Here is a 26,583-nt window from a genome sequence, read left to right as displayed (position 1 = left end):
AGCTTGATTGTCATGCACATTGTGTAAAGAGTTGTCACTTTGGATGGGCTATCACCAGCAGGAGAGTGAATTTGTGTGGGGGGGTGGAGGGTGAGAAAACCTGGATTTGTGCTGGAAATCACTTTAGATAAGCTATTACCAGCAGGACAGTGGGGTGGGAATAGGTATTGTTTCATATTCTCTGTGTATATATAAAGCCTGCTGCAGTTTCCACGATATGCATCTGAGGAAGTGAGCTGTAGCTCACGAAAGCTTATGCTCTAATAAATTGGTTAGTCTCTAAGGTGCCACAAGTCCTCCTTTTCTTTCCTAGCATACTCTCTCCCTCTCTCTCTCTCCAACGCTGCATGTTGTGGAGAAGGCTTCATAGTTTTAATAGAAATTATGTTTGTTCTCCATGTCAGTGGAAGAAAGAGGAACCAGTTTATTTTTCCGCAGGGATGTATTCCTGCAGAATTTGTTGAGCGTTGGGTTGCATAGTGTACTTTAGGGCAGTGGTCTCCAAAGTGGGGTGCGCAAGACGATCGATGGGGGGGCGCAAAAAGAGGAGCGCCCCCGGAGTAAAAGGGCGGCGCGGCAGGACCAGCACCGCCGCAGGGGCCGAGGGCGGGGGAAAGGGCGGCCCTGAGTCCTCCGGCCAGTGGAGGAGCAGAGGTAGCCGCGCAGGCAGCGGCCGGAGAGAAGCGGCGCTTTCCCCTTCAAAGCCGGCCGGAGAGAAGCGGCGCTTTGAAGGGGAAAGTGCGGCTTCTCTCCGGCCGCTGGCTGCGCGGCTGCCCCTGCTCCTCCTGAGTCCCCCGGCCGGTGCTCGCAGGGCCGCGTTCCGAAAGGGGCTTTAGAGCAGCAGGCCAGGGCCCCGGGCCCCCTTAGCCCAGGGCCCTGAAGCCCCTAAAGCCCCTGCGTTCCGGGGGCCCTGCCTGCCGGGGGTGGGGGAGCAGCTCCCAGAATCGCGGCCCCCAGAATCGTGGCCATGGGGGTGGTGCTGAGCTGCGCAGAGCCACCTGCACACCCCCTGCACCAAACAGGAGCTGCCCCAGGTAAGTGCTCTGCACCTCCTGCCTGCCCCAGCCCTGAGCCCCCTCCCGCACCCCCACCCTGAGCGCCCTCCTGCACCCTAACTCCCTCCCAGACCCCGCACCCCCACCCTGAGCGCCCTCCTGCACCCTAACTCCCTCCCAGACCCCGCACCCCCACCCTGAGCGCCCGCTGTATCACAAAGTGTGAAACCAAGATTTTCAAAAATAATAAAGCATATTCCATCACATTGCTCTCACTAAAAATATTAATAATTTTTGTAGTGAGAGCAAAAAGGTTTTTTGTACCATTAATACATAAAATATTTTTTTAAAATATTGTTTATTTCATCTTTATCTCATCGTTTTTTAATTTCTATTTTTTGTGTATGTTTTATAATTTACACAATATAGTAGTACCATAGTACATGTATATAATTTATACATAAATAAATATACATATATTGGGGGTGCGTGCTCAAAAATTTTTTACTAATAGGGGTGCGCGATCAAAAAAGTTTGGAGGCCACTGCTTTCAGTAACATGTTAAATGTTTTGAATAGTATATTATGCTAGTATTCACCTTATTAAGTCAGCCATCACACAGCACAGTTCCACTCTTCCAGCCATTTCCCTATATTTTAGTCATTTGTTTTCCCACAACTAGCAGGCAGCTGAAAATATCAGTCTGATTTTCCTGGTGAGACAAGCTTAGGGCCTCATCCTACAAAACTTTACTTAGATGAGTGATCTTTGCACATTTGAGCAACTATATCTACTCCAATTCAATACTTGTGGAACTAATCATGTGAATACAAACTATTCATATGAATAAGTGTTGACAGGGTTGGGCCCCTACAGTTTGGAAAGCTGAGTTTTTCCATAAAGAAATGTGATTTTTTTTCATATTTCTGCAGGTTGCACATCTGCCCCTAGTCAATCATTGCAGTCCCAATTTCAGCAGACAAAGAATAATTTTCCATACATTTATTATATCTAAACATACTGCATGTATATGAAAACTAAATGGGACAATAACACTTGGTGAGTATTACGATTTTTGTAATGTCTAATATAATTTGTCTTAAAGATAAAACAAGACATTTGACCGGACTCATTTCATTCCATATATTCCCATGGAAAATATTAATATGCACCTTAGATTCCCTGATTTGTGTGTTTGTGTATAGATATATCTCCTTGCAAATCTTTCAGACAACCCCACAAAAAGCCCATTTAGTTGGGCTTTGTGGTGAGGTGGATGAAAAATTCATCTATTCTGAACGCTTTGGTGAGTTTTAGGGTATCTTACAACCTAAGATGCATTGTCAACTGATGTAATATGTATGATTTAATACATGATGTCCCCTTTATGTGTACACAGAATGTTTGCTACAAAATTATACAGAATCTATTATTGTCAAAATAAAACCAGTTCTGTGTTTTTACAGCACCTCGCCTAATGGGGCCGTGGTCCATGACCACAACTCCTAGGCTCCATGGTAATACAAACAGTGCATACTAAATAATAAATAATAATATATCCACAGTCAGTGACAAGTTGCTCACTCTGGACACAGTTCAACAAAGCACACAAACACACAATTAAGTCCATCCTCATTCAAAAAAAGCACTTCAGCATATTTCCAGAGTTAGGCATCTGCTTAAGAGCTTTGCTAATCGTGACCATTATTGAAAACTCTAGAAGTTCCCAACGTTTTGTTTCATCCACAGTGACCAAGTATAATGTGACAATTCTTTTGCTGAACTCCTTTTGTATGTTGGTGCACTTACCAGGTATTTGTGATACTTAGTTGTTTGTTTTGTTTTAAGTGATGCAGTTGTTACGGAGTCTGCCTGACTAAAAATAAGGTTGTACAGTTACACGAGGATGAAAATCAGGAGACATGGAGTAGATGCTGAAGGTAAATAACAAACTCTGGCCCCTGCATGAGTTTTCATAGAATATCAGGGTTGGAAGGGACCTCAGGAGGTCATCTAGTCCAACACCCTGCTCAAAGCAGGACTAATCCTCAAGTAAACGATCCCAGCCAGGGCTTTGTCAAGCCTGACCTTAAAAACTTCTAAGGAAGGGGATTCCACCACCTCCCTAGGTAATGCATTCCAGTGTTTCACCACCCTCCTAGTGAAAAAGTTTTTCCTTATATCCAACCTAAATCTCCCCCACTGCAACTTGAGACCATTACTCCTTGTCCTGTCATCTGCTATCACTGAGAATAGTCTAGATCCATCCTCTTCGGACCCCCTTTCAGGTAGTTGAAAGCAGCTATCAAATCCCCCCTCATTCTTCTCTTCTGCAGACTAAATAATCCCAGTTCCCTCAGCCTCTCCTCATAAGTCATGTGCTCCAGACCCCTAATCATTTTTGATGCCCTCCGCTGGACTCTTTCCAATTTTTCCACATCCTTCTTGTAGTGTGGGGCCCAAAACTGGACACAGTACTCCAGATGAGGCCTCGCCAATGTCGAATAGAGGGGAACGATCACGTCCCTCAATCTGCTCGTTATGCCCCTACTTACACAGCCCAAAATGCTGTTAATCTTCTTGACAACAAGGGCACACTGACTCATATCCAGCTTCTCGTCCACTGTATTCCCTAGGTCCTTTTTTGCAGAACTGCTGCCTAGCTGCTTGGTCCCTTGTCTGTAGCAGTGCATGGGATTCTTCTGTCCTAAGTGCAGGACTCTGCACTTGTCCTTGTTGAACCTCATCAGATTTCTTTTGGCTCAATCCTCTAATTTGTCTAGGGCCCTCTGTATCCTATCCCTACCCTCCAGTTTAGTGTCATTTGCAAACTTGCTGAGGGTGCAATCCACACAATCCTCCAGATAATTAATGAAGATCTTGAACAAAACTGGCCATAGGACCGACCCTTGGGTCACTCCTCTTGGTACCGGCTGCCAACTAGATGTGGAGCCATTGATCACTACCCGTTGAGCCCGATGATCTAGCCAGCTTTTTATCCACCTTATAGTCCATTCATCCAGCCCATACTTCTTTAACTTGCTGGCAAGAATACTGCGGGAGACCGTATCAAAAGCTTTGCTAAAGTCAAGAAATAACATGTCCACTGCATTCCCCTCATCCACAGAGCCTGTTATCTCATCATAGAAGGCAATTAGGTTAGTCAGGCATGTTTTCTGAACTTGTAACTGAGTATATTTAATCTTTTTTTTTTTGGCGCTTTTTTTTGCGGCAGTTATATTGGGAGTAGGGGCTGTGTTGGGTAAATAATACAGTTAAAACAAAAGTTGAGATTTTTTAAACTTGCTCTCTCGATCTTTTCATTAGACTGCATTGTGCAAATGTTGTTGAGTTACACATTAAAGTTAGCAAAAATAAATAAATCATAAAGCAAGAAAAAGTAGAGTGCAATCCCCCGCCCCCTCTCAACACACACACACAATAAATTATCGAAGGAAGACAAAAGAGGTTCATTAAAAGGTAGGTAGTCAAAACCTGTAAGCTTATTTCTGATTTCTTGGTAGGAACAAGGTGCTTCTTAGCACTGGAAAAAGAGAGACTCCCCCTGTCATAAATATAAAGGGAAGGGTAACCACCTTTCTGTATACAGTGCTATAAAATCCTTCCTGGCCAGAGGCAACATCGTGTTACCTGTAAAGGGTTAAGAAGCTCAGCTTACCTGGCTGGCACCTGACCAAAAGGACCAATAAGGGAACAAGATACTTTCAAATCTTGCGGGGGTGGCTTTTGTTTGTGCTCTTTGTTTATGGGGTTGTTCTCTCTTGGGACTGAGAGAGGCCAGACAGAAATTCATTTTCTCCAACCCATCCGAATCCATGTCTCCAATACTGCAACCAGTATAGGTAAGCCAGGCAAGGCAGATTAGTTTATCTTTTGTTTTATGTGAATTTTCCCTGTGTTAAGAGAGAGGTTTATTCCTGTTTTCTGTAACTTTATGGTTTTGCCCAGAGGGGGATCCTCTGTGTTTTGAATCTGAATACCCTGTAAAGTATTTTCCATCCTGATTTTACAGAGGTGATTCTTTTACCTTTTCTTTAATTAAAATTCTTCTTTTAAGAACCTGATTGATTTTTTCCTTGTTCTTAAGATCCAAGGGTTTGGGTCTGTGTTCACCTGTACAAATTGGTGAGGATTATTATCAAGCCTTCCCCAGGAAAAGGGGTGTAGGGCTTGGGGGGATATTTTGGGGAAAGACATCTCCAAGTGGTCTCTTTCCATGTTCTTTGTTTAAAACGCTTGGTGGTGGCAGCATACTGTTCAAGGCCAAGGCAAAGTTTGTATGTTGGGGAAGTTTTTAACCTAAGCTGGTAAGAATAAGCTTAGGGGGTCTTTCATCTGTACCCTAGAGTTCAGAGTGGAGAAGGAACCCTGACCCCCCCCCACCCACAACACAATTCATTGGTTTGAAAAGGTTGGGGTTACACTTATACAAAAGTTCACTGAAAATACAGAAATACACCCTGTGATTGCTATACAATTTAGTTTCCTTTCTTAGAATATGGGTAAAATCATCCTTCAAAAATAACTAAGAGTCAGGATACATTGGATTGCTTTTTTTTATAATGCAGGTAGCGGTTTCTTTTAATGTACTAGCAGACTGCATAGTTGTCTTTATAGGTACAATCCTACAATTGCTCACTTCTCTGGCTCTATTAAAATTAAACTCGTAGTCAAGTGTTTAGCTGGACTGGAGCCACAGTGCTCTGCACTTTGCATGATCCAAGCCTAAATTCCTAACATCTCACCCTCTCTGCTACACCCATGTATACACTTCTCGTAATTTGTGGTTGCTCTGTAACGTCACCCAACATGTTTTCTCTGCTTCTGTTACTTCCCAAAAGATGTGTATATATAGCTTTTAAAAATGCAGGTACCCCCAAGAAATAGAAGATTACACTAAAAGGCCCTTGGACAAGAAAGATGCTTTTATGCCCACTGTCCCTTGATCAGAAGTGACTGTGATGTTTAACTTTTATCCCCTGAAGTACTGCCACTGAAAGCAATACTTCTGCAAATGACATTTCTCCCTTGGAAAGGATGATTGGACAAAGTTTCAGTATAGCTATTCAAAGTTCTTATAGGGATAGTCTTGAGCAAGAATTGCTGGTGCAATTGTTGCATCTTCCATTCTAACCCTTGCCTAGAAAATATTTGGAGCCCTCCACATTTTTAATGTAAAGACTACTTAAAAGAATTACAACTGGGTTTTTAAAGGAGACCAGTAGGTCTTAAGGCATAACATAATAAGCCCAGGAAGTCTTTATGGGGAATATTAAATTCATATCCTTTGATGAAGTAAATAGGAAGGAAAGACCTGTCAGTTCAGACATGAAAAACTGCTTTATGACACAATGACCTTTCTATAGTTTTGCTGCAAACGCTCACAAAGGAAGCATCTCCCTTCTCCTCAAGCATTAATCACAGGAGCCCCACTGTGTCACCTGTCTTAATTTAAACAAGAAAAATACAGACTCCAAGACCCTTTTGATAATGCTAGTCTGCAGTGCAGACTATCAAATTGAAACAAAAATGCTCAGTACAGGTCAGGAAAGAAAAAAAAAAGATAAAATAAATCTTATTTTGCTATTGGCAAGGGCAGAGATTTAGACAAAAAAATAGAAAATTGAATAACTGAACTTATCTTTCACAGAATGCGATAGTATTTCTCTATTGCACTGACACCCCCCCCCCAAAGATGTTATTCATGTTCATTCTAAAAAATTAGGGGAAGCAGGCTTGCTGTGCCAGAAATCTCTCCAAGGACACTAAATAAATAATGTGGGGAAAGAAGCATTATAAAACCAATTAAAGTAGTAGAAGAAATATTAAGCTTCCCTCAGACTCTTCCTTTGAAATTAAGTTATTCTCTACAGTTTTCCAGTAGGCAGGTTTCCCAAGCACAGATACTTAAAGAGATTCCTCCCCTTTCATACCACTCTCACCTGCTTTAATTTACATTATGTCTCCTTTCTTGTGTAGCAGCAAGAAGCATCTCGGCTTGTGCTGAACATTTTTGGTTGGTCGGAATGGCTATTAACTTACCATACTGAAAATATGCTGAGAATTATTCTTAAAAGATTGGGGTACTGTGAAAGATCAAAATGGTATATACAAAGCTGGCAGTGATAATCAGTCTGCTTCTCCAAACACAATGCAGTGTAATCATCTTTCTTATAAAAGCTTGAGTTCTTCTTTCAACACAGTAAATTACACAAAATACTGGGGATTAGAAATACTTTCTCACCATTGGTTGAATCCCATGCAGCTGACTCACTGGGGATTCAGCAGCCACTAGAGGGGAGACAGTCCCTAGTCAAGAGTACTGAGACAGCTGACTGGAGCTAATAAGTCACATACCTAGGGTCCAATTTACTACTCTGCACCTGTGCACAATGTATTTCATAAGCAAACCACAAAGTTCACAGTTGTCTTAGTTATTTAAGTGCTACATCAGTGATATGTGGGGAAAACTGTGTATATTACTCAGCCTTTTAATTACCAACCCCAAGATGCTGGTAGTGTGTTTTTAATTTCTCAAAGCTTTTCCCTTTAAGAAACATTGCTTCCTGATAGCACAAAATCAGATACAAATGATGGAAATCTGTTTGAAAGGAAAGCTCTTCAGAATGAATGTGACAGCAAATGAGAAAATAAAGAGCATGACGAATCAGTCGTCTTGGCTTTGGTCAGAGATGAACAGACTATTATTTTAAAAAATAGCTGCCTAACTTCTGAGGATTGCACACATCTTTAAAGCATCAAAATTCAATGCTATTTCCAGCCTAAGTACAAATGTTTGAAAGCACCAATTAGTACTGCAGTTTCTGGCAAATGACAGTACAGTAAATCTTATCTTTACAACAAAGACAGTAATATATGTTGTACATCACTGGGATAAATAAAACAAGGAGCAAGATTCTTGTACCCACTGTGGCTGATTTATCTGTTATGCCAGTTTAGCTGGCTACCTGGGCATTCACACTGAACTGACAAATCGTCGTGCTTCAAATACCCACCATAGCTGTGTACACCACCCATCCCCAAAACCAGAGGCTGCTCTAAGTTACCCTGGGAACTGCACTGGTCCATGGCATGTCCTAGAATTGTGGGTGGTATAAGGATAATTCAAAGCCACCTTTGCCCACCTGAGAAAATCCTGCCACAGAGGTTTACTGGAGGCTTCTTACTGAAAGATTTAAAAAAATACTTTTTGGATTTGTTTACTTTGTGTATTGAACCACATTTTGTGTCTAGTCAGTTTTACAAAATGGGCAGGACAGAGGAGTTGTGGAACAGGATCTGCCCCTCCCCCCAACTCTCCCTATCTCTAGCTCCCCTTCCCTTTTGTTCTCCCGTACTCTCTTTTTCCCCAGTCTCTTTCTTCACTCATCTTTTACTTTCCTACTCACTGCACCCATAGAATTGCCCCCTTTATACTTGCCAGAGTTTCCTCCTCCCAGATTCCCCCAGTTTTAGCCATCATTAGGTTCAGGCCTCCCTAAAAATTATTCCCATCTCCATTCACCTTCCCGCAATATCCAGTGTCCCACCAGACTCATGTATAGTTTCCAAATTTCCCTTTACATATGTCCTCCAATTTGCTACCTCCCACCACCTGGATTCTTGGCTATTTACAATCTATATGGCTTTATAGTAGGATTCATCTTGTTACCACACTGCTTGGTAAACTTATTCTCCAAGTGGGCATTCACAGTGAATGAGAGTGTTCGTTACATTTTAATGATAGATATGACACAAGCTAAGTTAGTAATTATTGTAACATTAATTTTTTTCAGTTGAACTACTTAAGTTTACTGTACATATGAAAATTCAGTCCAAGTTTTACCATATAAATCACAGCTGCAAAGCTCATAAAAGATTAATAATTTTGCCAGGAACCTCTCTCAGGCTTGATACAGTTCACTTCCTTCTCCTACCTCCTCCATTTTCTTGGTCTTGTTGGTGGATTTGTTTTACAGACATTAGAAAACTGATGTAGTGCCACAGGGACAAACCTATACAAATTGCTTATGTATGTACGTGCGCACACACGCACACACACACACGAGTAACCCAGCCCAAGAAGCCAAAATAGAAATGCAAAAGGGATTATATCAACCTTCTGTTTGAAAGAGTGAAGTTGTGGCAATTGTTTCAGTTAATGTGACCTTCTGCAGATTACTGGAACCATCCCAATCACCCCCATGGTCTTTATCAGCCTAATTCAGTAAATAGCATTGGGAAGTTTCTTGAATTTCATGGTAAAATCCTATGAGGCAATGGGGTAAAATGGGAAGAAAAAAACAACTGATCCTCAGTGTTAATTTTATAGTATATTAACTGTGGAATCATGTTGAAACTATTTCAGAGACAAGTTGTGTCATGATTCTGTTCTTTTCCGTTCTATATAGGATCTTATACCCCTTCATCACCCTAGTATCTGAGTTTATTTTAATAGTGGTTTCTCATGACTTACATCTATCATGTCTATCACATGTGGTTCATTCTCTCTCAGCAACATGAAAATTGTGTGTGGTGTGCAGTGTTTTGTTTTGGTAGTGTTTTGGGGTTTTTTTTAAATGTGTTCATAGTGAAGACAAGCTTGAAGAAATGTGCCGTGCACTTGGAGTGGAAGATGGTGAGGTTTGTGGGGGTCCTTATAGTTCCTGTGTAGGCCCCATAATTGTTACAAAAATCTCTCTCTCTTTTTGTCCACAACAAAAAACAGCAAAGGTTTTTGTAAAATGAAAATGAAACTTGGTTAATGGAAGCAACACTTGAAATGATAGAAATGAAGGAGTGCTGTGTCTGGGATAAGTGAAAACATTTTTGAGGATAGGTTTCAGAGTAGCAGCCGTGTTAGTCTGTATTCGCAAAAAGAAAAGGAGTACTTGTGGCACCTTAGAGACTAACCAATTTATTTGAGCATAAGCTTTCGTGAGCTACAGCTCACTTCATCAGATGCATTCAGTGGAAAATACAGTGGGGAGATTTATATACATAGAGAACATGAAACAATGGGTGTTACCATACACACTGTAACAAGAGTGATCACTTAAGGTGAGCTATTACCAGCAGGAGAGCGGGGCTGGGGGTGGGAGGAACCTTTTGTAGTGATAATCAAGACGGGCCATTTCCAGTAGTTAACAAGAAAGTCTGAGGAACAGTGGGGGGTGGGAGGAATAAACATGGGGAAATAGTTTTACTTTGTGTAATGACCCATCCACTCCCAGTCTTTATTCAAGCCTAAGTTAATTGTATCCAGTTTGCAAATTAATTCCAATTCAACGGTCTCTCATTGGAGTCTGTTTTTGAAGTATTTTTGTTGAAGAATTGCCACTTCTAGGTCTGTAATTGAGTGACCAAAGAGACTGAAGTGTTCTCCGACTGGTTTATGAATGTTATAATTCTTGACATCTGATTTGTGTCCATTTATTCTTTTACGTAGAGACTATCCAGTTTGTACATGGCAGAGGGGCATTGCTGGCACATGGTGGCATATATCACATTGGTGGATGTGCAGGTGAACGAGCCTCTGATAGTGTGGCTGATGTGATTAGGCCCTATGATGGTGTCCCCTGAATAGATATGTGGACACAGTTGGCAACGGGCTTTGTTGCAAGGATAGGTTCCTGGGTTAGGGTTCTGTTGTGTGGTATGTGGTTGCTGGTGAGTATTTGCTTCAGGTTGGGGGACTGTCTGTAAGCAAGGACTGGCCTGTCTTCCAAGATCTGTGAGAGTGATGGGTCGTCCTTCAGGATAGGTTGTAAATCCTTCATGATGCGTTGGAGAGGTTTTAGTTGGGGGCTGAAGGTGATGGCTAGTGGCATTCTGTTATTTTCTTTGTTGGGCCTGTCCTGTAGTAGGTGACTTCTGGGTACTCTTCTGGCTCTGTCAATCTGTTTCTTCACTTCAGCAGGTGGGTATTGTAGTTGTAAGAATGCTTGATAGAGATCTTGCAGGTGTTTGTCTCTGAGGGGTTGGAGCAAATGTGGTTGTATCGTAGAGCTTGGCTGTAGACAATGGATCGTGTGGTGTGGTCTGGATGAAAGCTGGAGGCATATAGGTAGGAATAGCGGTCAGTAGGTTTCCGGTATAGGGTGGTAACCATGCACTACCATGCTTTCTGAAGTACATGATGTCATCTGTTTAGAAGCAACTGCAAAAAGGAAAGATTCTGCACTTCCCAATGGGATCCACCACTCACATGCAACTGTGGGGCTTTGGAATCATGACATTTTTAGGTACAGAAAGACTATTTTAGGTAATTCTTTAGAGGTGTTTCAGCGTTATCAGACTCAGACTGACGCTTTACAGGAATAGGGTTACAAAAATAGTCTCCGTTAGATTTTTAAAAAAATGATTTAAAAACATTTCTAAAATAGTTTTTCAGTAACATAAGAGATGTACAGCAGTGGTTTTCAAACTGCAGGTCGCGACCCAGTACTGGGTTGCAGAATATAAGGCACTGGGTTGCGGTGGCTCTGGTTAGCATCCCCAACCGGGCCGTTAAAAGTCCCATCAGCAGTGCTAAGGCAGGCTAGTCCCTACCTGTTCTGACGCCGTGGTGCTGACACTGGCCAATGGGACCTAGCTTGGGGGGTGGTGCCTGCGAGAGAGAGCTGCCGGAGCCACTTGTGCACCTCCGCCTAGGAGCCGGACCTGCTGCTGGCTGCTTCCGGGGAACAGCGCGGGACGCAGTGCCAGGGCAGGCAGGAAGCCCCACTTACCCGAGGTAAGTCCGTGCCCGAACCCCGCGCCCCAATCCCCTGCCCCAGCCCTAAGCCCCCCAATCCCGGAGCCCCCTCCTGCACCCCAAACCCCTCATCCCCACCCCAGAGCCTGCACCCCCAGGCCAGAGCCCTGACCCCCACCTGTACCCCAACCCCCTGCCCCAGCCCTGAGCCCACCAAATCAAGCCCCCTCCTGCACACCAAACCCCTCATCCCTGGCCCTGCCCGGCAGCTCTCATCCCCGCACTCCAAACCTCTGCCCCATCCCTGAGCCCCTCCCACAGACCAAAACCCTCATCCCCAGCTCCGTTGGGTCACGGGCATCAACAATTTTCTTCAACTGGGTCTCCAGAAAAAAAGTTTGAAAACCACTGATATAGAAAGTTAATGATGATATGGTGTGGCATAAAGGTTAACCAGCATTCCTTTGGGATTCTCTCTTACCTGACAGTATAACACCTTGTCTAAACATAGAGGTGTTAAAATCATGGCTCCCCACTGCTTCCTGGAGCTTTGGGTAGACTAGATACTTTAGATAGACTGACAAAAGCCACGTCAGTGTCACTTTCAGTTTGCATTAAGGTAAAGAAGTGGAATGCAAGTCACTTGCAAAGAAAATCTGGAAACAAATAAATTTCTTCCTTACGTAAGCAGTGTCAGGATGAGCTCCACCCTGACATCTGGTGGTGAGGTGTGGCAAGTTGTGGAAAAGAACTTCAGGGGCCGATCTCATTTGCATAGGCACACCCACCACGCCTAGAATGAGACCATAGCTGCCCAAATGGTCACTTTGGCTGCTGTGGGATCCCCAGTGTCTCTGTTATTGGGGCAGGAAGAATAAATTGTTATTACCCTGATTATGGGAACTGTGCTTGGAACTGTACGTGGCCTTTTGTTACGATGGAGGGATTCACCATCATCTAAGTAGCACTCGCTAGGCAAGGGTCATGGGTTCCAAAACTGTGTGAATGGAGAGAGGCTGGGGACAAGTATTAATACTGGTGGCATGGGCCCCTTGGTGAGGGCCTTACATGCTGATTGCACTTACTCCTCTCTCCACTGTGGAATATCAGAGCTAATTTTGATTTCATTAGAAATCTAGTTATAGGCTGCTGAGCTCACTTTGGGCTGACAGTGCACCAGCACTGGGGCTCCCCTACTATAAGCTGAATTCACCTAAGAGCTGAAATCACTGAGTGTTGTGTTAAGTAGTGGGGGAGCCTGAAGATATATTGTGGAGCAGTTTGTGGGATGGCTGGTGAAGCAGTTCGACATGGAGCAGTGTGTGGATGGCAGGAGCTGCTTGTGGGCCGTGGAGCTGAGCGAAGGAGTTCGTGGGGCGGCGGGCGGAGCGGAGCGCAGCTGAGCGAAGGAGTTCGTGGGGCGGCGGGCGGAGCGGAGCGCAGCTGAGCGAAGGAGTTCGTGGGGCGGCGGGCGGAGCGGAGCGCAGCTGAGCGAAGGAGTTCGTGGGGCGGCGGGCGGAGCCGAGCGCAGCTGAGCGAAGGAGTTCGTGGGGCGGCGGGCGGAGCCGAGCGCAGCTGCGCGAAGGAGTTTTGTGGGGCGGCGGGCGGAGCCGAGCGCAGCTGCGCGAAGGAGTTTTGTGGGGCGGCGGGCGGAGCCGAGCGCAGCTGCGCGAAGGAGTTTTGTGGGGCGGCGGGCGGAGCCGAGCGCAGCTGCGCGAAGGAGTTTTGTGGGGCGGCGGGCGGAGCCGAGCGCCGCTATGGAGCTATGGGGCGGTCAGCTTCAGATCACGTAAGGTGCCTCTTACCCCCGTCCCATTTCCACCCAGGTTGGGAGGTAAAGCTCCGCCGACAAACTTTCGAACTCTGGGGCTGCCCTGACCAGGGACAGAGACTTTTGGGGCATTGGACTTTTGGGGTTGCTGGACTCAAGAACCAAAGGGAAAAGGGCATGCCCCAATTTGCCTGGGGTGGGGTTGTTTTTGCTCATGGGTTGTGTTATGAATCCGGTTGGTGGTGTTTTCCCAACATAATGCCACATTATTTCTCTCTGTTATTAAAAGGCTTTTTGCTACCTCAGACTATGTGTTTGCGAGAGGGGAAGTATTGCCTCTTGGAGGCGCCCAGCGGGGGTGGTATATATTTGTCCCAGGTCACTGGGTGGGGGCTTGAGCCGGTTTGCATTGTGTTATTGGAATGGAACCCCTAGATATTGAACCCGGCCCTTGTTGCTGCCAACTCTGACGGGCAGAAGGGTTACATTTTTGGGGGCTCGTCCGGGATCGCCTGGGTCAGTACCCCTCGCAAGCACCTGTTGAGTGATCCACTACATTGGGAAAGAATTTATATTTTTTTTTTGTTTGTGCTTATATTTTGAGGAAATTACTGGTTGTATAATGGCTAATACGTCAGGTTTGTTGGGCCCTGGCTCAGCAGCTTCTAGCTCGGAGGCTGCAGCCTCGGCTAATGATTGGACAAAAGCTCTGGGGCAAATATTGGAAAAGGTTGTGCTGCCCCATGCTGAGTCAGACTCTTGTCGTAAGTTAAGATTATTTGCTGGGGAGGAGGAGTTTGAACCCTGGTTAGAGCATACCACTGAAATGCTGCAAAAGTGGGCCGTACCAGATGCAGAAAAGCGAAGATGCCTTATAGAGAGCCTTGGCAGCCCAGCATTAGATGTGATTCGCACCCTGAAGCTCATTGACCCTGGGGTCAGTGTGAAGGACTGCCTAGAGGCCCTTGAACACAACTTTGGGAGCGTAGAGGGCCCTGAAGACAGCTACTGTAAGTTCCTTAATTCCCGACAACAAAAGGGCGAGAAGGCTTCAGCCTACATACAGAGACTGGAGAGACTGCTTCAGAGAGCTGTCATGAGGGGAGCAGTGACTGCTGAGCAGATGGATCAGACCAGACTGGCTCAAATTGTAAGAGGAACTCAGTATCAGAACCCGATTCTACTTCATCTCCGGCTAAGAGAACGACGGGAACATCCCCCAAGTTACTCCCAGCTGATAAAAGAGGTCCGAGAGGAGGAAGAAAGGCAGGCTGCCAGTGAGTTTTGGGAAGCCCAAACATCGGAGCCAGCCAGCACAACACCACTGCAAATGGCCAGTGTACTGATGGTGAGCACCAGAGAGGAACTTGCCCAACAAATGCAGGTCCTGACGGAACGGATAGCTGAGCTGCAAAGTACCGTTGACCGAGTTAAGACTTCTAGGAATAAGAAGCCTCAAACTGTGGCGATTGAGAAGCCCGCACTTAGAGCCACCATCCCCCCCAGGCGAAGGGGGAAAGGTCAATTCTTCTGCTACCGATGTGGTCAGGATGGACACAGTGCTGCCAAGTGCCGTAATGAAGAAAACCCCTCCTTAGTGTATGGAAAGCTGAGGATCAGTTGGGAGAGATCCGGTAGCTGCCAGAGAGTCTGGGGACGGGGACCCCCCAGGTCTGCAGGATTTGAAGATTCCCCCAGAAAAGACTGTCCAGCTGGGATCCCTGCAGGACTGATAGGGCCTCGAGCAGAGGTCATGGTGAGGATTGAAGGGGTGGAGTGTAAAGCAGTGCTTGACACTGGATCTCAAGTGACTATTATATTTCAGTCATTCTACCAACAGATGCTTAGGCACCTGCCTATACAGCCACTGACTGGCCTTGGCCTATGTGGCCTCAGCATGGATGAATACTCCTATCAAGGGTATGTCATAGTGCACCTGGAATTCCCAGAGGAGGTTGCTGGGGTAAGAGAAGAGGTAGACACAGCTGCCTTAATATGCCCTGACCCTAAAGGGACTTCTGATGTGTCTGTGCTGATAGGGACCAACTCCAGTCTCTTCAAGGTACTCGCGGATTACTGCAGAAGGCGGGCTGGGGACCAGTACCTGAATACCCTGATGATCCATACGCTTTGTGCTGAAGCCTATAGGAAAATTGAGAGCGCTAAAAGGGACACATCTGAGCTACCGCTTGGGGCACTGAAGTACGCGGGCACAACCCCCTTAGTAGTGCCTGCAAGGACGGAGCAAGAAGTGCTTGTCATGAGTACCTGTCTGAAAGGCAGTAAAGGGACGTTAGCAATGATAGAGCAGCCGATGGGAGGAGAGCTCCCTGAAGGAGTGCTGGTCCCCAGTGGAGTCATAACCCTACCTGCTGAAGCCCAGGAAAGGGTGACTATACTGATTGCTAATGAAACGAGTCGTGATATTTTTGTGAAGCAAGGACAAAAGATAGCAGACCTCTTTGAGCCTGAGTCGATTGTAAAACCCCAGTATGAAACTCCAGTTCCGGCAATAGACCCAGCAAAGTTTGACTTTGGAGATTCACCAGTGTCCGAGGACTGGAAAGATTGCCTGAGGAAGAAACTTTGTGAAAGATCCAAGGTGTTCTCACTGCATGAGTGGGATGTGCAAAAGGAGTAGAGCACAATATCAGACTACATGACTCTCGACCTCTCAGGGAGAGATCTAGGAAGATTGCTCTCTCTGAGATGGAAGATGTGCGACATCATCTTCAGGAGCTGGGTGCGAATGGCATCATTACAGAGTCCCGCAGCCCATACGCCTCACCCATTGTGGTAGTCCGCAAAAAGAATGGGAAAATCCGGATGTGTATTGACTACCGCACCCTAAACAGCCGTACGGTGGTCGACCAGTACACTATGCCTCGAGTGCAAGACGCCTTAGACTGTTTGCTGGGAAGCCAGTGGTTCTCTGTGTCGGATCTTCGAAGTGGATACTACCAGATCCCTCTGGGAGAAGAAGATAAGGAGAAGACAGCCTTCATCTGCCCATTAGGGTTTTATCAGTTCGAACGCATGCCGCAAGGGATTTCTGGAGCACCTGCCACCTTTCAACGTCTCATGGAGAAAGTTGTGGGAGACATGAATTTACTGCAAGTGTTAGTTTATTTGGATGACCTGATTGTGTTTGGAAGAACCTTAGAGGAGCATGAAGAAAGACTTCTTAAAGTGCTTGATAGGTTGGAGGATTATGGTCTGAAGCTTTCAATTGACAAATGCCAGTTCTGCAGAACCTCAGTGAAGTATGTGGGTCACATTGTGTCCCAAGAAGGTGTGAGTACTGATCCTGATAAAATAGAAGCACTCACTACATGGCCACGTCCAAGTAACTACAGAGAACTCAAGACCTTCCTTGGATTTAGTGGCTACTACCGCAGATTTGTGAAAAACTATGCTACGATTGTAAAGCCTCTGAATGATCTTACCAGGGGACATCAGTCCAGCAAGAACAAATCTAAGTCCAAGAATAAGGGGAGGTCCCCAAAGCCTCCTGTGCAGAGACACAATGGCCCCTTTGCACCATTTGGGCCACGGTGGGATGAGAGATGTGAAAGGGCTTTTCAAGAAATCATTACTTGCCTAACTCATGCTCCAGTCCTAGTTTTTGCTGACCCAAGCAAACCATTTATCCTGCATACTGATGCCAGTTTGGAGGGTCTGGGAGCAGTCCTGTACCAGGAAGTGGAAGGCAAATGTAAACCTGTAGCCTTTGCCAGCCGAGGATTGTCTGATAGTGAAACTCGCTATCCCACCCACAAGCTGGAGTTTTTGGCCTTGAAATGGGCCATCACTGAGAAATTTCGAGACTACTTGTATGGTGCTCAGTTCCAGGTGTGGACAGACAACAATCCACTGACTTACGTGTTAACAAGTGCTAAGCTGGATGCTACAGGGCAGAGATGGGTGGCCGCCTTGGCTAGCTATGAGTTCAGCATTCAGTACCGATCAGGGAGAAGCAATGTAGATGCAGATGCATTGTCCAGGCGTCCGCAGGCTCCAGAAGTTGCTGTGACACCCACAGATGGAGTGAGAGCTATTTGCAGTGTGAGTCGCCGAGAGCCAGAGGCCCGTGAAGACTTTCAGGGATGTGTTGCAGAAGCTTTGGGCCTGCCCCCTGAATGCATGCCTTCTGCTTCGGTGAACTATATTGCATTAGACCAATCTCCTTTGCCCATGCTCAATGCGGCTGACTGGCAAGAAGCCCAGCGGCAAGATATTGACATTCGTGATACACTACTTGCCAAAAGGGAGGGGCGAAGCCCAACTGCGGTTGTCCCACCCAACCCGGAGGGTAAACTACTATTGAGAGAATGGACCAAACTAAAACTGATTCAGGGAGTGCTACACCGAATGACCACTGACCCTTTACAAAAACAACGAGCACAACTAGTACTGCCAAAAAAGTACAGAGCCCTGGCCATGAGGGCCCTGCATGATGACTTTGGGCATTTAGGGATGGAGAGGACCCTGGAACTTATTCGTAGTAGGTTCTATTGGCCCCGAATGGCTGAAGATGTTCGCAGGAAATGTGAGACTTGCGCTCGATGTGTTCAAAGGAAAACTCTGCCCACGAGGGCTGCATATCTCAAGAACATCACCAGCAACAAACCTTTGGAGTTGGTATGCATTGATTTCTTGTCTGTAGAGGTAGACAAGAGGAATGTTGGAAACATTCTAGTAGTGACTGCCCATTTTATACGGTATGCACAAGCATATCCCACACGTGATCAGAGGGCCACCACCGTTGCTCGAGTATTGTGGGACAAATATTTCTCAGTCTATGGATTTCCGGCTCGGATACACTCTGATCAGGGGCGGGATTTTGAGAGTCACCTTCTGAAGGAGGTGCTGAAGATAGCAGGAATTAAAAAGTCTAGGACAACGCCTTATCACCCCCAAGGTGATCCTCAGCCCGAGAGGTTCAATCGAACCCTATTAGATATGTTGGGAACTTTGCGACCAGAGCAGAAGGCAACCTGGAGCCAGCATGTCGCATTTCTGGTGCATGCCTACAATGCCACAAAGAACGATGCTACGGGAGTCACCCCATATCTCTTGATGTTTGGGCGAGAACCAAGATTACCCATAGACTTGTGCTTTGGTGTATCAGAGGATGGAGATAGCTATGAAACTCATCAGCAATATGTATCCCGACTAAGAGAAAAGCTGCGGGATGCTTATCACTTAGCTACCGCTGCGGCTCGGAAGAACGCAGACCGCAACAAACATCGATATGATGCTAGAGTGCGTTCGCAGGAGCTCCAGCCGGGGGACAGAGTCCTGCTGCGAAATTTGGGTATTGCTGGCAAACACAAGATAGCTGACAGATGGAAGGCAATACCTTACCTTGTGATGGAAAAGCTGGGAGATCTGCCGGTCTACAAGATCAAACCTGAAGACGGTCCAGGGCAAATAAAGATGGTGCATAGAAACCTTTTGCTCCCTGTGGGGGAATTGGTAAGCACCCCTTGTGAGATGGGCCACGGCAGGGCCGCCGGGCAGAACAGAGGTGCTAGACCAAAGCCGCCATCCAACACAGACAGTGGGCCCCCTGCAGCTAACTTACCCCTATTCTGCACATCTGAGAGTGAGTCTGAGGAGGAAGACACAACCCTGGTGTATCCTGGGATGGAGACAAGATTTCAGTCTCGATCAGCTGAACCAAACGAGAGTTTTCCCTCTTCCGCCCTAAACCCAATGGCGGAACTATTTAGGCCCCTTTCTGATACCCCGGTGCTGCTGATGAGACCCCCCTGTGATGACACACACAGGTTATTGGACAATGGGGACAGACAGGTAGAGGATGTCCTGGGCACCTTGGACCCTCCAGCGTTAGAACTAGGAGTGCAGGGGCCTACGCCAGTAGCCGAGGGACCCTCCAGGGAAGCCTCTCCATCCGTCACTCAAGAGGATGTTCCCCTTACTTTGGCAACAGAGATTCTCAATAGACGAGACAGGGTGATAAGACCAGTGAAACGGTTAACTTATGATGCACCTGGGGTGACTAGTGAGGAGCCAATACATTTAGCACACAGGCTTGTGGAAGCTAAAGTGGGCTTCCTGAGGCCCTTTGGAGGAAACCAATGAGTTGGTATAAAGGGAGTGTGATTTGTCGGGACGACAAAGTCTCGGCTGGGGGGAGGATGTAAGCAGTGTCAGGATGAGCTCCACCCTGACATCTGGTGGTGAGGTGGGGCAAGTTGTGGAAAAGAACTTCAGGGGCCGATCTCATTTGCATAGGCACACCCACCACGCCTAGAATGAGACCATAGCTGCCCAAATGGTCACTTTGGCTGCTGTGGGATCCCCAGTGTCTCTGTTATTGGGGCAGGAAGAATAAATTGTTATTACCCTGATTATGGGAACTGTGCTTGGAACTGTACGTGGCCTTTTGTTACGATGGAGGGATTCACCATCATCTAAGTAGCACTCGCTAGGCAAGGGTCATGGGTTCCAAAACTGTGTGAATGGAGAGAGGCTGGGGACAAGTATTAATACTGGTGGCATGGGCCCCTTGGTGAGGGCCTTACATGCTGATTGCACTTCCTCCTCTCTCCACTGTGGAATATCAGAGCTAATTTTGATTTCATTAGAAGTCTAGTTATAGGCTGCTGAGCTCACTTTGGGCTGACAGTGCACCAGCACTGGGGCTCCCCTACTATAAGCTGAATTCACCTAAGAGCTGAAATCACTGAGTGTTGTGTTAAGTAGTGGGGGAGCCTGAAGATATATTGTGGAGCAGTTTGCGGGACGGCTGGTGAAGCAGTTCGACACGGAGCAGTGTGTGGATGGCAGGAGCTGCTTGTGGGCCGTGGAGCTGAGCGAAGGAGTTCGTGGGGCGGCTGGCGGAGCGGAGCGCAGCTGAGCGAAGGAGTTCGTGGGGCGGCGGGCGGAGCCGAGCGCAGCTGAGCGAAGGAGTTCGTGGGGCGGCGGGCGGAGCCGAGCGCAGCTGAGCGAAGGAGTTCGTGGGGCGGCGGGCGGAGCCGAGCGCAGCTGAGCGAAGGAGTTCGTGGGGCGGCGGGCGGAGCCGAGCGCAGCTGAGCGAAGGAGTTCGTGGGGCGGCGGGCGGAGCCGAGCGCAGCTGAGCGAAGGAGTTCGTGGGGCGGCGGGCGGAGCCGAGCGCAGCTGAGCGAAGGAGTTCGTGGGGCGGCGGGCGGAGCCGAGCGCAGCTGAGCGAAGGAGTTCGTGGGGCGGCGGGCGGAGCAGAGCGCAGCTGAGCGAAGGAGGTTCGTGGGGCGGCGGGCGGAGCGGAGTGCAGCTGCGCGAAGGAGTTTTGTGGGGCGGCGGGCGGAGCCGAGCGCCGCTATGGAGCTATGGGGCGGTCAGCTTCAGATCACGTAAGGTGCCTCTTACACCCGTCCCATTTCCACCCAGGTTGGGAGGTAAAGCTCCGCCGATAAACTTTCGAACTCTGGGGCTGCCCTGACCAGGGACAGAGACTTTTGGGGCATTGGACTTTTGGGGTTGCTGGACTCAAGAACCAAAGGGAAAAGGGCATGCCCCAATTTGCCTGGGGTGGGGTTGTTTTTGCTCATGGGTTGTGTTATGAATCCGGTTGGTGGTGTTTCCCCAACATAATGCCACATTGTTTCTCTCTGTTATTAAAAGACTTTTGCTACACTCAGACTATGTGCTTGCGAGAGGGGAAGTATTGCCTCTTGGAGGCGCCCAGCGGGGGTGGTATATATTTGTCCCAGGTCACTGGGTGGGGGCTCGAGCCGGTTTGCATTGTGTTATTGGAATGGAACCCCTAGATATTGAACCCGGCCCTTGTTGCTGCCAACTCTGACGGGCAGAAGGGTTACACTTAGGAAAGTCAAATAAACCAAGCCTGATAGAAAAGACAAGCCCTGTCTCCTGTAGGAAAACAGAGAGGCAAGGTGGGTGAGGTAATATCTTTTATTGGACCAACTTCTGTTGGTAAAAGAGACAAGCTTTAGAGCCACACAGAGCTCTTCTTCAGCTCTGGGAGAGGTAAGAAATGCAGCAGTGTGCACCATATCAGTTGTTTTAATTACTAGTTACTCTAGCTGCAGTGGGTTCCAGAAGCACACAGGGGGCTTTCAGAGCCACAGGAGGCTCTTTGTTTTTAAACCTTCTTAATAAATAATGCCATGTAAGTTGCAAAGTCAAGGCAGTGCTACTTATATGGTGATCTCATGCAGTTTTGACTTACAGTGCTGCTTGTTCATTTCTGTTCCACCCTTTCTTTCACTTATTTTCTCTCCCACCTTATTTCACTTTTCTTTTATTTTTAATTTCTCCTTAAGCTTCCCCAGTAACCCTGTTAATTTGTTGATTTTTGTTGATTTCTTACTTACTTTCTCTCTCTCTCTCTGTACAAGGCTTCCATTTTTCTACTTCCTGTCCACTGGACATTTAGTTGGGACAGAAACTCAACTAGTGTAAATCGGCATAGAGTTCTTTACTTCAACAGAGAGAAGCCAATTTACTCTAGCTGCTGATTTGACTCAATAGACTCTTAATGAATCACTAGCAAGGAAAAGGAAAGATTTACTACTGAGATTATATATGCTGTAAGAGTTAAATAACCACAAAAAAGAGACCCCTAGAACTTATTTTGGAGGTCTTCAGAATATTGATTTTATCCCTAATCTGAACCTAGATCTGAATTCAACATTTGCAATTTTATGACAGGCTACACTAAAACCCTGAACACCTCTGATTTGTGTGAGGTTGAGATCCAGATCCAGATCTCATCAGCTTCAGTCCATCAGTTAATATGCAAACCACACTGATAGAAACAAGGGCCAAGAAATGTGGTAATAATAGAAATAGTGAAATATTATAATGCCTATATCTCTGACCTTATCTTCTGTCAAGTCTCCTTGTCATCTGTTTTCCACAAATGGTGAAAAACTTTCTCTTCTTTGTTCCTTTCTTTCACTCGCCATATTTTCTTCCGAATTGCCCCAGATGAACACCCTCCTTTATTACTGAGCCGCTAACCTTGACTCATTCAAATCCATCCTAAAAACTCACTTCTGCCATCTCACTGACAGGAAAGGAGGACTGAAAACCCAGTGTTAACAGATGTATGCATGCCTTACAGAGTAATAAAGTGATCTTATTATTGGTCCCTTGTCCCTCCTTTCATACCATCTTTGTTGTCCCCCCCACTTTTTGACTATTCACAACCCTCATTTGTTGTATTATGTCATATTTAGATTACAAGTTTTTTAGGGCAGAGGCAATGTCTTTACTGTGGGGGTTTTTTGAGGACATAACACATGAATTAATAACAATTATTAAAAATTGGAAGCTGTGATAGTTAAACTGTGCATTTTCATTCTTGTTTTCATTCATCTCTGGCGACAGTTTCCTGAATGAAGGATCTTTGATTCTGGAAATTACCCCCACCCAAAGAGGTTGGGATGGATGTGTATCTGTGGCCCCATACCACCTCTGCACTGGCTGGTCACACAAAATGGAGAATCCTACACTATACTGTGCTCCCATTTCTACCTTGTGCCAAGGAGCTGGGGAAGGAATTGTGCTTCTGGAGGCCCAGTTCTTCCTTGTGCTATCCCTGGGGCATAGGGCAGAAAGCCAAAGCCCCACGGCCTGGGTCTGAAGCCTGAGCAACATGGCTTCGCAGGGTCCCCTTTGGCATGGTGCCCCAGGTAATTGCCCTGCTTGCTACCCCTTAACGCTGGCCCTGGCTTTTATATGCAGAAAAACAGTTCTTGCTTCACAGGTGGGCCATGGAGTTTTTATAGCATGTGCGGGGGAGGGGTGCAGGGAGGGCTCAGAAGGAAAAAGGTTGTGAACCTGTGTGCTATGCTATCACATATGGGATATATCCAGCTCCTCCTGAAGTCAATGAAAAGGCTTCCATTAACTTCAGCTGAGCTGGTTTGAGTGCTTTGTCTTATACCTTTTGGATCATAAAATGTATCAACATTTAATCTTAATATAACATTTGTGGGAAAAGAAATGAAAAAACTGAAGGGCAAGATACCTGAAAAGGGGAATTCAGACACCATGTGGTAAGAGGTAATCGATTGGTAGTTTAAAACAGAAATTATTGCAGAATTTTCTGGGTGAAGTTCTAAGTCCCATGTTATGCAAGATGTCACACTAAATGATGACAATGGTCCTTGCCGGCCTTGAAATCTATGAACAATATATTGTATGGTATGGGTCTGATTCTCCATTTTACTTCTGCAATTTGATGCCAGTGGAACTCTGTTGAATCCACTAGGGCAACACCAATGAAAAACAGGTGAATCAAGCCCCGCTCTCACGTTGTGGTGGTAATCACATGGACAAGGACATGAATATCACTGTGCATGAGTTTTCTACACTCCCTCAGTGGAGTGATAGCCTTATAAGGAATAGTGTACTCCAGTGCTGCATAATATTATCCTTTTTCTTCTCTCCATCTGTCTGTCATACACATGTGTGCTTTCCTCATTTCTAACATTTCACATTTGCCTACATTACAATCTTCACTTATCTAAAGTGTGTCAGGGACTATGCAAAGACCCATTTTATTCCCCAACCCATCTCACTTCACTCTTCTCCCATCATTTTATGATGTAGAGGTTTTTTTTTTATTTTTTGCCAGGAAGCTGCCTGCGTTATGAGGGGGAGGGAAACCTGCTGTAGAGGGTTTTACTGAACATAGATTATCATACTATTAAAATAATAAAAAATCAAGTCACATTAAACATTCACACTCATATGGTGAAGAAATGTCCAGTGCTTTTTAAAAAAATCCGGTAAGCCAGCCATGCTCAGCCAAGGCTGCCTGACTCTATTGTGTGAAGCCTGCTGGATTTCTGCCAATACTCACCTTACTGTGACACCAGCCAGCAGGGACCTTTGTGCATCCAGGCTGAAATTAATTCCACATTACAGTGAACACAAAAGAACAAAAACCTTATTATATTAATCCCTTTTTGGAAGATGAAGCTAATCCTCAGTCCCTAAATATTAAACATAACACTGATATTACAGCAGAGAGATAATACCCTTGCCTTTATCTTGGCCAGCCCTTGTCATCTTAATGAGGCAACAAATGCAATAGGCTGGGTGCTCATGAATGAAAGGGGCCTCCAACTAGATGAGGAGTCAGGTTCCAGTATCAAAGCGTGCCTTGTGTTCCCACACAACACCGTGCTGCTAATCTCCCATAGAAAACATCCCTCTACATAACCTAAGGTTTCATGCTACACAAGGCATTATGTGGCAAAAATTATGTTTGAGTTCTTAAATAATCGTATTTTACTCAAAACATATTTGTTACTGACTGCACTGTTAAGGCAGGAACACCTAAGTTTGGAATCAACACATTAGGATGGGCATTCATTGGTGCCAGGCAGTGCCATGTTATTCCTATTAGAGACATTTTTCTATCGATGCAAGGGAATGATTGTAATGCAGTGATGGTGGAGTGTAGTTATATGTTCATTCTCTCACCAAATCTTCTTTCTTGTTGTGTTAGAGTGTCGTATCCTATAAGCAGTTTGGGTGAGAAGGCCATGAAGCAGCATTCAGCAAACTGAAACAATCTCATACAGAAGAAGAGACAGGCTCTGTGAAAAGGTGGTTCTGTTTCAACAACAAGAAAAAGATATACCACTCTAGGTTTTCCACCACCTGTATGAGAGACTGGGCCAGACTGTTATGTATACAATGGCCTTCACTGGCGCACTGCAAAGTCACCTCTACCCTTGGTGGAGTTCCAGAGGGATTGGGTCTCCAATGGCAAAGAAACCCTTTCTTTGTGCCAGAAACCTGAACTTCGGTGATCATGCCTAGTGGCTGGAGCAGGAATCATACCTACTGGCCAGAGCACAAGTCAGTAGCCAGGAATAGGAGCCCAAAGTCAGAGGCCAGGTCTGAGGGGTCAGAACCAAAGTCAGGAATCAGAACCATGGGTCAGAGCCAGGTTACCTGGAGTGAGGGAAGGCAGGAGGAGGGCTGGGACCAAGGCAGAGGCAGGAACTATTGCAGCTGTGGGTATACGCTTTGAGTAGCCACCAAAGTGCTGCTCCTGCTGAGCTTAAGACCTGGCCTACTAACCAGGGACAGGGTAAGGTGTTGCGCTCCTGGGGCCTGGGAGTGGGGGCTTGCTCCACCCACCCGGAGTTCCTGGCAGGAAGTGGGTCAGGGTACAGGGGCTTGCCCTGCTCCACCCACCCCCAAAGCATGGCAGGTGGGTGGAACAGGGCAAACCCCCGCAGCCCAACTCCACTCCCTGGCGGGAGTATGGGGATGCTCATTTTTCAAGGATCCCACAATTGGTCGGGGCCCCTGGCCATGGATCCCATTGGCCCAGTGGCTAATCTGTCACTGCTACTGACTCTTCCCATTAGTCAGCCAGCATAGCCAATCAGGCAGCCTACTACAGGCCAGCTGTGCTAACCAGAGACTGGCTCTGTTACAGGCCCTGATTCCTGACAGTGTGTGCCCACATTCAAGAAATAGACATGTGCTGCACCATCCATTTGGACAATGCAGAATGCTGCCCCCACAGCATAACCAGCTAGCTCTTCAGGCCAGTGAGAAGGGATGGAACTGTGAGCCTGGCCCTCCAGTCCTCCCTGTAGAGTTATTTGTGTTCCCCAGGGATGCTAGGAAGAATCCATTCCTGGGCTCCCTAAATGCAGGGACTACAGTTGTCCTTGGGTATTGCACAGGAGGTTCAAGGCACAGGCAGAAAGGCTCCTTGCTTCTTTTCCCCTTTGTACCTGCACTCGGGCCAGACACAAGTTGGCTCAGAGAACGAGACAACTCAGTGTAATAGGTGTGATCCATCCTGTAGCTGTTTTAACTGTGAAAGTGCCAGTAAAGTCCATAGGAATTTTGAGTTTGGAAGATGGGCTACCAGATAGAAGTCTTTAAAAAGAATAAAATTACTTTATAAAAATAATTTAAAAATAAGAGTCAGATTTAGATGTATTATGGACTTATTTATTAATATTGTAACTTATATTGAGAAGAGACTGCAGTTGCTCAGCAAAGCCTGCCCCCACAGTGCAAAGGGATGGAAGGGGTGTGGTAAAGGTGGCTGAGGAACACAGTGAATCCTCACCCCTGGAGAAAGCCCT

At 46.3% G+C, this 26,583-nt stretch overlaps 1 long non-coding RNA gene across 1 annotated transcript; it reads left to right on the top strand.

The window, feature by feature from the left end:
- The first annotated feature begins 752 nt into the window (after positions 1-752).
- Positions 753-26,357, top strand: LOC311521161. The gene is made up of 4 exons (XR_014711817.1): positions 753-1,034; positions 1,928-2,054; positions 2,844-2,935; positions 24,975-26,357. It is a non-coding gene; the product is annotated as an uncharacterized lncRNA (long non-coding RNA).
- The last annotated feature ends 226 nt before the right edge of the window (positions 26,358-26,583 follow it).

This window comes from Lepidochelys olivacea (assembly GCF_965140295.1).
Source record: "Lepidochelys olivacea isolate rLepOli2 genome assembly, chromosome: 5".
NCBI lineage: Eukaryota > Metazoa > Chordata > Testudines > Cheloniidae > Lepidochelys > Lepidochelys olivacea.
This window is presented reverse-complemented; position numbering and strand designations above follow the sequence as displayed.